The sequence below is a fragment of the Ovis aries genome, chromosome 13 (assembly GCF_016772045.2).
Source record: "Ovis aries strain OAR_USU_Benz2616 breed Rambouillet chromosome 13, ARS-UI_Ramb_v3.0, whole genome shotgun sequence".
NCBI classification, from domain to species: Eukaryota; Metazoa; Chordata; class Mammalia; order Artiodactyla; family Bovidae; genus Ovis; species Ovis aries.
The window spans coordinates 24,291,865-24,304,497 of NC_056066.1; the positions used below are offsets into that span (position 1 = coordinate 24,291,865).

General features: G+C 38.0%; 1 protein-coding gene across 13 annotated transcripts in view; it reads left to right on the top strand.

The window, feature by feature from the left end:
* Positions 1 to 12,633, top strand: part of KIAA1217 (KIAA1217 ortholog) — an 815,860-nt gene that overhangs the window by 321,054 nt on the left and 482,173 nt on the right. For 12 of the 13 annotated variants that reach the window (XM_042230511.1, XM_042230525.1, XM_042230513.1 and 9 more), the window contains exon 1: positions 2,156 to 2,216. The exons of the other annotated variant lie outside the window; for it this stretch is intronic. The gene's annotated coding sequence lies outside the window, so the exon portion shown is untranslated. Of the gene's footprint in view, positions 1 to 2,155; positions 2,217 to 12,633 lie in introns of those variants that run through there. 13 annotated transcript variants of the gene reach the window in all.

Genomic DNA, 12,633 nt, shown 5'->3' on the forward strand with positions numbered 1-12,633 from the left:
AGTGAACTTTTCTGACTGCCAGACCCTAGGTTCCAACACAACTCTGATGTTCTCCACTTGACTGTCTACGATGTGGTCAAAGTCAGTTTCATTGCGAAACGTGTTCTTGAAAATAAAGCTGACTGATGAAGTAAATGAAGAAACGCACAGAGGTCTAAGAAAGCCATGGTCCTCATGCAGAAGTAAAAGATAAAAAGTGGATAAATTAAAGCATCAATTATCCCATTTGGACAGAATTATAATGAGTAAAGGGGTCACTTAAATTTGGTAGTTATGCTTTCAGATATTTATAGGGGTGGATTTTATGGTAGCGTGGTATTTGCAAATGTAGTGAGTTAGTTCATTTCGTCGGCAGGACACATTTCTCATACCGTCAAGGGTCTGGTCTCACATGGCTTTCTCCCAAATCTACAGGTCGGAAATCAGGAATGTAATCTTACTGTGCTCTCTCTGGTCTGGGTCAAGGATTTGATTTTGTAGCTCTCTCATCTTTTATAAGGCTGTGTAGACCTGTTGGGAATCATTAAAACTGTAAACTTTTGGAAGGACAGGGCAAGGAAATTCACATTTATTGAGTGCTATCATGTGCCAGACAGACAAGGTACAGGTCTGTCACTTCAGTTGAATTGCTATTCCAATTTTATTGATGAGAAAAAAAAAAAAGGCTGGACCCATATTTAGAATTTAAAGGTAACTTCAGGTCCAATTGATTCCAGAATTTATACTCTTTCCAACTCGTAATTCTGCCTCTGATAAAGTGCTAAGTAGCTGCACATTAATCAGCTATAAACGGGGAATAGCATGGTGTTTACACTTGGAGGGGAGACGTATGATCACACATTCCCAGAATCTTTTTATAGCTCACAGGGAGTTTGTGTAGATTCCCCCTGAGGGAAAACAGAATAATTGAGGTTGGAAGCAGCTTAACCCCAGTCATAAAAATCGCTGACATGGGAAACTGAGAGGGAAATGGTTGCCCCTCGTGGGGAAGGGGTTGTGTGCCCCTGGTGCGGGCTATGTGTTCAGTTGGTGGAACGAATGTCTTCAGCCTCAAAAAATATGACCCCTTGAACACACTTTATTTTTATATTGCTACTATTGGTCTTTCAGAAAGCATGGTAATTACAAGTATTCATTTGTTCATTAGAATGAAGTCTAAACCCTTTAAAAGGTGAAATAATTTATCTGTTCCTCAGAGCCCCCCAACCTCACACACACACACACGCAGACACACACACACACAGACACATACACATACACACCCCGCCCCACATCTCGCAGACACACAACTCCCCTTCTCATTAATTAGTAGGCACCCTATGGCAGCCCAAACATGTGTGGAAATTACACTCTTCTGTTTTACCCCTTTTCCACGGTACTATTCGTGTTCTGTAACCAGCAGGAGAAGTAATTATGCAGGTGGGCATTCGTTATATGGTCAGACCTTGGAATATAATATAGAAATGTGCTCAGCAAGGAAGTACTGATTTGACTTGCTTGAACTAATGCCTGGAAACTGAGCATGGTATGCACTTCATAGTATTATAAACCACACATCTGGATTATTTTCATATATCGTACCTCCGTGGGTGGGGCAATATTTACATTCTTTTCCCACTTCAGAGTTGTCCAGTGTCATCTAGTCTGCACGCTAGGGAGTGTTTGTGTGTGTGTGTGTGTGTCTATATTACATTCCCTTTTCCAGCATCTGCTGTTCACTCTGAGTTGGAGCATGTACCATCGCAAAACTGTCACCAGCGTCTTTGAAACACACATGTACATTCCACAGGTCAAGCAAGTGGGCTCTGTGACTGCATGATGCCTTTTGTTTAAAAGAAACCCGAGTGGCAGCCAGCACTTTCCATCCAGAGGCACTTTATACTGTTAACTGTAGCAGCTGAAAAGTGAAGCTCAAAGGATTTTTTAGAAGCTGCTGCCCCAGCAGGTAACATTCTGGAGTTGGTTCTTTTTATTGTTTTGTTTGGGTTTTTTTCTGCTGTTTAAAATGTCCAAACCTTCTCGCTTGGCTAGACCTTTCTTTGCTAATGCAGCTTCTAAGCTGCCATCGTCTAGAAGGGATGATTTAAACAGCAAACAGAAAAAAAGCAGCTTAGGGGAGAAGATTTTGAAAACTGGGAATGAAGGAAATTTGGTCAAACAGCAGCAGGTGCAAACGGCAGTCACTCCTGCCCAGCGGAAGACTTCGCCACACAAAGGTAATGTTTTAAATCAGCTGCTTTTCTCAGCTTGGGCTTAGAAACTTCTTTCTTAATAATACTGCTGTGTAACTTGAATAAGACTCTTCATGGTTTCAGAAATGTACCCATTTGTGTGAGTGTGGCATTTTCTAAAATCCTAGAGTGCATTTCTAAAATAGACAATAATTAGGAAGATACAGGTAATACAACTTTTTCATCAATTAAGAAATGATCAAAGAAAAACTGATTATCTTCACTTCTCTTTGAGAAAGAGATTTTACTCTTGGTTGTGTTTCACACACTTTCTTAATCCAGTTATATTCATGTGAAGTTTCTTTTTTATTGCTTAGCTATATGAAAAGAAACAAGCAAATAATATCTCCCAGAAGCACATCATTAACTGCAAAAGAATTTGTGCATGCTTAGTTTTTTGCAGTCTCTTTAAAAAGTCAGTTTGTATCTGAAATGATAATCTAACGATATGGTTCCTGGCCAAGCATGACAAAAATCTCTGCTAATATTGTTACCTGGAGCGTTTAAATGAGTCTTCTCAGGTGATTATTAGAATGCTTTCCTGAGCAAGAATATTGTTGAATATTTGACCTGGAATTGAGAAATGAAGTAACCAAATAAAGACATCTATTATTTTTGTGTATATAATAGAGGGCAATGAAATCTAGCTTAAAATATTATAATAATTTCCTCCATTATACCAAGAACTACATATTAGGTCACTAAGAAACATTCATAATAGTTATTTTAATACATTTTGAGCTCTCTACCAAAACTGTAATATTTGGCCTGTGATTTTATGCTAACATTAAAAAATTGTTGTAATATTCTCAATCTTACAAATGGAGGTTTTTATTTTCTAGAAAAAATAAGTTAATTGTTTAATTTTAATCCTGACCTCTTCTGTATTAAAAACTGTCACCAATGAATATGCAGTTATACATTTTTGTGTTATTTCAAGGATACAAATTTCTTTCTGGAAATTTTTAATATTTTTATTAATCTGCATTATTATTATTTTATTCACTATGATCAATGACATGTTTGTACAAAAGCTATTTTGTTAATCAAAATACTTTATAAAAGATGCATATCATGAACAATGAAGGATTTTTAAAGTGCTGTTGAAAGTTGCTTAATAGGCTAAATTTGGCTGCTTCAAAAGAAAGTTCTCTTTGACAGTATAATAGTCTAAGAAATTCTTCTAAAAAGAGAGGTAAATTACCTCAATCTGAAGAGTGTCCAAACATTTATATGGGGTGTGTGTGTGTGTGTGTGTGTCTGTGTGTGCATATATATATATATATATATATATATATATATGTGTAAGGTATTCTGGGGAAGAAATTTTTAAACCAACGATCTAAGGCAAAATACTTATTCTGAAGATTATTCAAAATACTGACTTTTTTTTAGCAGCCTGTGGGGTTTGAATGGACTTAGTGGATGAAAATAGTTTTTCTTTGAAAACAGATTTGATTTAGGGGTTAGTTAAAAGTTATTTAAAACCAGGAATGATTATCAAGGTACCAGGTCAACATAGATAATGCAAGTTTTTGTAAAAAATAAACTAGGGATAGATAATAAAGCAATGTGGTGGTATTTCCTTTGAGTCTGCCTAGGAGGATCTGGGCTATCTAAAAGGGAAAATTCCACTGCAAGAATTTTGAAATTGGCATCAGGACTGGATTATTTGATGAAGACAGTCATCAGAATGTATATTTGTGTTTCTTTTTAATCAGAATCCTTTTCTCATTGCCACGCATCATATCGCATAGAACCAATAGAAACCTTTAATTATTGCGAAACAGGGCTAAGGTTCTCTTTACAGGATGGTTAAGTTGTGTTAAGCTTGTACTTAAAGTGGTTTTTTATAATATCAAGAAATCCAAATAATAGTCATGCCATCTTAGGTTGTATTGAAGCTGGTGTATGTTCCTGCCCACAGCTATAGGATCTTAGTGTTTGTTAGTTCTTTAGAATGTTTATCTTGTTTGATCCACAAGATTTGGTTTAGTCTCTTTATGTAGGTTCTCATGGACCTGACTTCCGCTTTTTCCCTTGTGTAATTTGTCTGGTAATGTGAGTGTATTCTTGTACCTTTTTAACTTTAAAAAAAGTCTCTCATATAGTTGGTTTCTTAAATTAGTGCAGTGAGCTTTCGTTTACCTCTTTTCCATGGCTACCTCTCTATACCTTAAATTTTGTCTTCTGTACTTTTGTTTTCTTATTAAAAAGGCTGATAAGTTATTTTTCGTTTTCATAATTCATGGTTTGTCTATAGGCTAATTCTAAAAGTTGAAAATCAATAAAGTGTGTAAGTAATAGGCCTCATAAATATTTTCATTGCTAAACCAAAAAGTGTGCTATCATCATGTCCTCTGATAGCCTTAAAACTGTTTCCAGTCTTCTCTCTTCAGCACTTTTGATTCTCCTAAGGACAAATGGATCTTATCCTATTTATAAAACTCCTTTCCTTCCAGATATTTATCTCTGTACCCCTTGATCCTTCTGCCCAACTCTTTCCTGACTAATTTCTAGAACCTCTGGACAGGTCTCTCTCTTCTGGAGCACATTCCTGAAAACTTCATAAGAAGGACTCAATGGGACGTAAACTTCCTGAGTTTTTATAATGCATATTTGAAAAATATCTTTATTTTCTCTTCCCATTTCAACAGTTAGTTGGGACAGGTTTTAGACCCAGAATAATTTTTCCTTCATAATATTAAAGGCTTTTCTCCATAACCTTTTAGGATCAAGAAGTGTTGATGAAAAGTCCCGTGTCGTTCACGCCTTCATGTATTCCTTTGTAGGTGATTTTTTTTTTTCTCTCTCTCTTGAAGCTTTGAGGATTTCCTCTTTAGTCTTGATGTTCTGAAATGTCTCTGAAGTATTTGAAAGTGTGGGATTCTTCCCATTCACTTTCACAGGATACTTGATGAACCCTTTCAATTTGAAGAGTAATAGTCTTCAGTTCTGGAAATTCTTTTTTTTATTAATTCTTGTATAATGTCTTCCTCTGTATTTGCTCTAATTTTCTTTTTATGCATCTCCTATGAATTGGCTATCAAATCTATCGCATCAATTTTCCCATACTTATCTTTCTGTTATACTTTTATGTCTTTTTATGTTTTCCAGATTTTTGACCTTATCTTCTAGCTATTCTAATTTTGATCATCATCATTGTTTTAATTTCCAAGAAACTTTTTTGTGATTATGTTGAGCCCCAAAATACATGGAGTTATTTTTTTTATATAAGCAGTAGATCTGTGTGCTCTGTTCCCCAGTGGAAGTTGTCTTTGTCTATTCCAGCTTGAGGGTACCATTCCTTCATGTTAATGATGTGAGTAACTACCTCACTATGATGCTGGCGTCTTTTCATTCTGAGCCAATAGTCCAGTTGGCCTCTGGAAGAGAAGAGCTTGGCAATCAACAAACTTTAGGACAGTAGCATTAATATCTAGTTTTCACCCATGGAGAACATTTTTCATGATGAAAACTCACCACATAGAAGATAAATGTTGAAATATATGTTGATAATATGTGCCAACAGCTTTATTCAGAAATAGAGTATGAGTCAACATCTGAGAATGTGACATTTCTTCCTGGGTTTTCTGTACTCTCCAGAATTCTTTTTAAGTATATTTCCTCAAATTATTTTGTTCTGATTTTATTCGTTTATATAGCCTCTTAACTCTTCTAAATAAAGGAAAACACTTTTTTTTTTAGACCACTAGCTTGGTTTGAAAAAAGAGTAGCTCTGTCTCCTGCACACTTGTAGTAATGATAATGATAGACTTTAAGCTTTATTGAGGTCATCCTATGTGCCCAGCAACAGCTCTTTTAAAATATATATATATGTATATATTTTTGGGGGGGTGGGCTGCACTGGGTCTTTAGCTGGAGCATGCCAGCTCCTTAGTTGTGGCATGCATTCCTTTGTAGTTCCCTGAGCAGATATGAAATCTGGCCCCTGCATTGGGAGCATGGAGTCTTAACCACTGGACCACCAGGGAAGTCCCCCCAGCACAGTTCTAAGTACATTATAATATATTCTCTCATGTAATCCTTGCAACAATTTTCTGACATCCCTAGTTTGCAAATGAAAAAACTGAGAAAAGTGTTTCAGTTATTTTCCCAAGATTGTAAGGCAGATGGAGATTTCTACCTCCATTGATTTTGACTCATGAACCTCCACACTTCACCACTATGCCAAGACACCTTTCAAGACAGAAAAACAATTCTTCCATCAAAGAAGTTATTAAAAATTAATCAAAACCTTGAGATTGGATGGACTGGTCCCTGAAAATAACTGGCTGGTGACATTCTATATTTCAGAATATGCTCTTCTGTTTTCAGCCTTTTTATTTGTTGCCCGGCGTTGCTATTTCTCAGACAAAACAAAGAAATGAAAAGGGAAGAGAACAGATTTCTAAGTTAATAAATGTATCACAATTCTGTAAGTTTTTTTCTAATATTGAGTCTCAAAAGGATGCATTGAATACAGGACCTTGTGATCCCAACATGTACACTCTTGCCTGCAGACTTGAGTATGTATGGACAGGCACACACAGAAACACAAATATTCTGTGTACAATTCAAGAGAGATTCTTCCATCACATATGACCTGGTGGTCCAAGTACAAGCCTCAAGTCTAATTCTTTTTCTAACACAGGCTCCTTCTGTGGCCTTGAGCAAGGCAATTATCTTGCCTGAGTTTCTCAACCATTAAAGAATAATAATACGTGGTTATGGGGAGAAGCCGTGGTGAAGATTAATGACTTAGCAAATGTGTGTACAGAGCTTTCAAAAGCACATGCAGCCTGAATATTCTAAGTCAAGCACGATGGGATCTCTGTTTACCATGAGTTGCTGTGAAAGGTAGAAACATGTTTTTTCACAGATATCACACGTGTACCCACACCAGGAAAAGTCCATAATCCACCCCTGATTGCATGCCCTATGCTGTTCAGCGTGCACACGGCGTAGCCTCACATGTGTCTTATTTGCCAGCAGCACGTGTGGGCTGAGACCATCTCTGGATACATGGAGTTCAATATTATCCACCTGTGTGAATCAGAAAGATTAGGAGTTCCCTGGTGGTCCAGTGGCTAAGATTCTGTGCTCCTTTCCCAAAAGAGGCCCAGGTTCCATCCCTGGTAGGGAACTGGATCCCACATGCCTCAACTAAGAGCTCACACACAGCAACTAAGACCTGGCACAGCCAAATAAATAAGTATTAAGGGGAAGAAAAAAAAAAAAAAAGACTGAAAAAGGTCAGTTTTCATTCCAGTCCTAAAGAACGGCAATGCCATAAAATGTTCAACATACCACACACAATTATGCTTATTTCACATGCTAGCAAAGTAATGCTCAAAATCCTTCAAGCTAGGCTTCAACAGTACATGAAACAAGAACTTCCACATGCACAGGCTGGATTTAGAAAAGGCAGGGGAAATAGAGATCAAGTTCCCAACCACCATTGGATCATAGAAAAAGCAAGAGAATTCCAGAAAAAAATCTACTTCTGCTTCTTTAACTATGCTAAAGCTCTCAACTGTGTGGATCACAACAAACTGTGGAAAATTCTTCAAGAGATGGGAATATCAGACAACCTTACCTGCCTCCTGAGAAGGCTGTTTACAGGTCAAGAAGGAACCATTCGAACCAGGCATGAAACAACAGATGGATTCCAAATTGGGGAAGGAGTATGTCAAGGCTGTATATTGTCCCCCAGCTTATTTAACTTATATGCTGAGTACATCTGGCGAAATGGTGGGCTGGATGACTCACAAGCTGGAATCGAGATTGCCGGGAGAAATATCAACAACCTCAGATACACAAATGATGCCACTGTTATAGCAGAAGGCCAAGCAGAACTAAAAAGCCTCTTGAAAGTGAAAGAGGAGAGTGAAAAGGCTGATTTGAAACTAAACATTCAAAAACTAAGATCCTGGTCCCATCACTTCATGGCAAATAGATATGGAAACAGTGACAGACTTTATTTTCTTGGGCTCCAAAAATCACTATGGATAGTGCCTGCAGCCATGAAATTAAAAGATACTTGCTCCTTGGAAGAAAAGCTATGACCAACCTAGACAGTGTATTAAAAAGCAGAGATATTACTTTGCCAACAAAGGTCTGTCTAGTCAAAGCTATGGTCTTTCCAGTAGTCATGTATGGATGTGAGGGTTGGATCATAAAGAAGGCTGAGTGCTGAAGAATTGATTGTTTTGAACTGCAGTGCTGGAGAAGACTCTTGAGAGTCCCTTGGACAGCAAGGAAATCAAACCAGTCAGTCCTAAAGAAAATCAACCCTAAATATTCATTTGAAGGACTGATGCTGAAGCCGAAGATCCAATACTTTGGCCACCTGATTCGAAGAACTGACTCATTGGAAAAGACCCTGATGCTGGGAAAGATTGAAGGCAGGAGGAGAAGGAGACGACAATGGATGAGATGGTTGGATGGCATCACCGACTTGACAGACATGAGTTTGAACAAACTCCAGGAGATGGTGAAGGACAGAGAAGCCTGGCGTGCTGCAGTCCATGGGGTTGAAAAGAGTCAGACACGACTGAGTAACTGAACAACAGCAATAGCAACAGCAAAAGATTAATATCTGGAGCACAAGTGTGTTTTCTCTCTAGTAGGGTTCAGATTCATTCTGGATTCTGTTTATAACTGCAGTGACATTAGGCCCTTGTACATTAGACTTTTGCACAGGGAAGTAGCTGAGAGGTAATCACATCTATTAGTAGGCAGTGACACTAAAAGATGTCATCTGTGGAGTGCTTTTACTTGTAAGAAACTGATAATATCAGTAAGTAGTTATCACCCACTGATAGGGCCTGGACTTTGTCTAGAGGGATAGGCTACCCACACCAGTATTCTTGTGCTCCCCTTGTGGCTCAGCTGGTAAAGAATCTGCCTGCAATGCAGAAGACCTGGGTTCGATCCCTAGGTTGGGAAGTTACCCTGGAGAAGGAAATGGCTACCCACTCTAGTATTCTGGCCTGGAGAATTCCATGGACTGTATAGTCCATGGGGTCGCAAAGAGTTGGACACAACTGAGCAACTTTCGCTTCCAGAAGCAGCAGTGGTTTTGTACTGATTATATAGGTTCCTTTGTCTGATTGCCTTTGTGACCAATGCCACTTACTTTTTTGGAGAGCTGAAGTCAAGGACACAGTATTTCTTTAAGAGGGCAGAAGTAACATGCTCACACAGTTACAGAAATCATAATTTTGACTCTTTATTGGTACCAATTAGTCCAGAATCATGCACTACACTACTATATAGGTCCATAAGTCTCTCTCGAACCTGTTACTGAAGCTCTCTACCTAGGACAGTTGTTTTACAAATAAAATCTAAACACTTTTTAATGTTGTTTACCAGTGTTTAATGGCAATTTTTCTCTAACAAGGCATAGTGTGAACTATGACTGTGTAAATATTGAAAATGAACAATTACTTTGAGTTCTCCTTACTTTCCTTGACTAATCTTATCTGCATTTTTCTTCCATCTAGTAACAGATGAAAAGTAAGAACCTATGTTCTGATAGTTCGTTTGCTTATTTGATGCTGTGAACATGTAATATGTCAGAAAAAGAGTATGAAACCACCTCTTAAAATTAAATTGGGGTTTCCTTTGAGTTAATCTGCATATTATTAGTTACTTTGGCATATTTCATTTATCCCAGAAAGGTCAGTAACTCTCAAATCTGATTTAAAAAAATGCAATGCACCTGTACAGAAGTAGCATAGGCCATTGAAGGAAAAAGAGAAGTAATAGTCTCAGAATTTTAGAGTGTGATAAAAACTTTAAAATCATTTAATTTATCTCTTTTGATACATATAGAAAAAGCCTAGAGTTGCTTCTTTTGATCAGGACCGAAGGTGCACACTCTAAGTTAATGCCTTTTTTAGAATGAGTTTATTTTTAATTGATTGATTGATTTGGCTGCTCTGGGCCTTAGTTACAGCACTCTGGATCTTCAGTCTTCTTTGCAGCACGTGGGATCTTTACTTGCAGTGTATGAATTCTCAGTTGCAGCATGTGGGATCTAGTTCCCTGACCGGGGATCAAACCTAGGCCCCCTGCGTTGGGAGTGTGGAGTCTTAGCCACTGTACCATCAGGGAAGACCCATATCTCCTCATCAGTGGTGTTTCCGCCCCCCCTTTCCTTTAGCCTACGAGGAAAAGGCAAAAACTACTAGTGAAAAAGAGAGTGTTCGTCGCTCAATCATGTCTGACTCTTTGCAACCCTATGAACTGTAGCCTGCAAGGCTCCTTTGGTCCGTTGGATTCTCCAGGCAAGAATATTGGAGTGGGTAGCCATTCCCTTCTCCAGGAGATCTTCCCCACCGAGGGATTGAACCTGCATCTCCTGCTTTGCAGGCAGATTTTTTACCACCTGAGCCACCATGGAACCCCCCAACCCAACTCCATCTCCCCCCCAAAAAAACTACTAATTTCCCTTCAAATGTTTGCTTCCTTGACATGGACTCCTTTTGACCTCGAATATATAACATCTCTTTTGTACTATGCAACCTATACTCCTAGTTGTCTGTTGCTAACTTGCTTCTTCTGACTTCAAGATGACTAGACAGTTGTTGTGCTAATTCTTTTTGGATATTATTAATATATATGTAATTAAGTTATAATTAGGTTCATTTCATGCTGGAAAGTTGCAAGCACTCTTATTATGCTTATGTTTAGCTGCTTATCTCTAATGCACCTGATAAAGAAAGGTACTTCTTTGCTTGATAAAGTTAGAAAATCACAAAATGATTTTCTGTTTCTCCTTTAACTAGAGTTGAAACCTAAAGTGGCAAACTCTATTTTTGCAAATATTTCTCTAAAATCTGTGTTATTCAGTACCTTCCAAATTTTAGATCTGTATCCCAGTGAAGTTTTTCTTCTATAAAAGCTTAGGCGATTGTATACAATCACAAATGAGAAATTTTGCCAAGCTCAGTAGAATATTTTACTACCTGAGCTACTTTTTCACTTCCATTCCCTGTACTTCGGGTTTTCCTTTGTTGTTTATATTGCTTCTAACTTTATGTTGTCAGATCTAATGAGCCAGCCTATCTTCAAAATCCTTCTATTTCACTGGGCTTGTTTAAGCAATCAGAACTGGCCATTTAAAAAAAATCAGAATTAGAAAAATCAAAAAAAACAGATGAAAGAGTGTGTGGTTACCTTGTTATTGGGGGATATAGTTATAAAAATTCTCCCAAGCTAATAAATCATCTCTGTTTATCATTATATGCTGTATATGTTCTTAAGAATAATTTTGTTAATAGTGGACACTTATGAGAAAACGACCATGAGTCTCTACTTGTCTGTCTGCTTATAAGGCATTTATCTCCTCTAGAATCACATAATACCATGTATCTTAGCTCATGGCCAGATATGGGTAGGATAAGTGTCTGGGAATTTGAAAATCTTCACAGAAGAAAGGCCTTCTTAATGATGCTGCTATACTTGGTTAACTATTACGGTTTCTTGAGTTAATGATTTCCAGGGCCTTAAATCAAATACGAAACTCTACCTGTGTGGTTTTCTCACCCTTTTTTTGCAACAGAAAAAGCATCTCAAATGAGTTCAGATTAATTTTATTTTCCATATTTCCAAAATGTAAATTTATATTACCAAAATAAATTAGAGAAAGCCACAAGCAAGTAAACAATCCTTTCTTAAACAAGAAATTTCAGTTGAATGTATCCATTAAGAATATAATTTTTATTATATTTTGTATTTCTTGATAATTCTTCTTTACAAACACATAAGTTAGGCTTTAAAGGAAATTCTCTTTTTTTTCGCCTCGAGTGTGCTGGATCTTGCCGCTGTGCAGGCTTTTCTCTAGTTGTGGCGAGCAGGGGCTGCTCCCTGCTGGTGGTGTGCAAGCTTTCATTGTGGTGGCTTTTCTTGTTGCAGAGCAAGGGCTCTAGAGTGTGCAGGCTTCAGTTGTTGCATCAGGTGGGCTCAGCGCTTGCTGCTCCCCGGCTCTAGAGCACAGGCGTAATAGTTACGGCACTGGGCATAGTTGCCCTGCAGCATGTGGAATCTTCCTGGATCCGGGATTGAACCTGTGGCTCCAGCACTGGCAAGTGATTCTTTACCACTGAGTCAGCAGAGGAGCCCCAAAAGAAATTCATTTTTTAAACAATTATTTACTCAGACCACAGAATATACATTTTGAATATATAATCTTATGCTCGTATGTTAGTGGCTTAGACAGTAAACAATCTGCCCACAATTCAAGAGACCCAGGTTCAATCCCTGGGTTGGGAAGATCCCCTCAAAAAGGGAATGGAAACCCACTCCAGTATTTTTGGCTGGAGAATTTCAGGCACAGAGGAGTCTGGTGGGCTACAGTCCATGGGGTGGCAAATAGTTGGACATGACTGAGTGA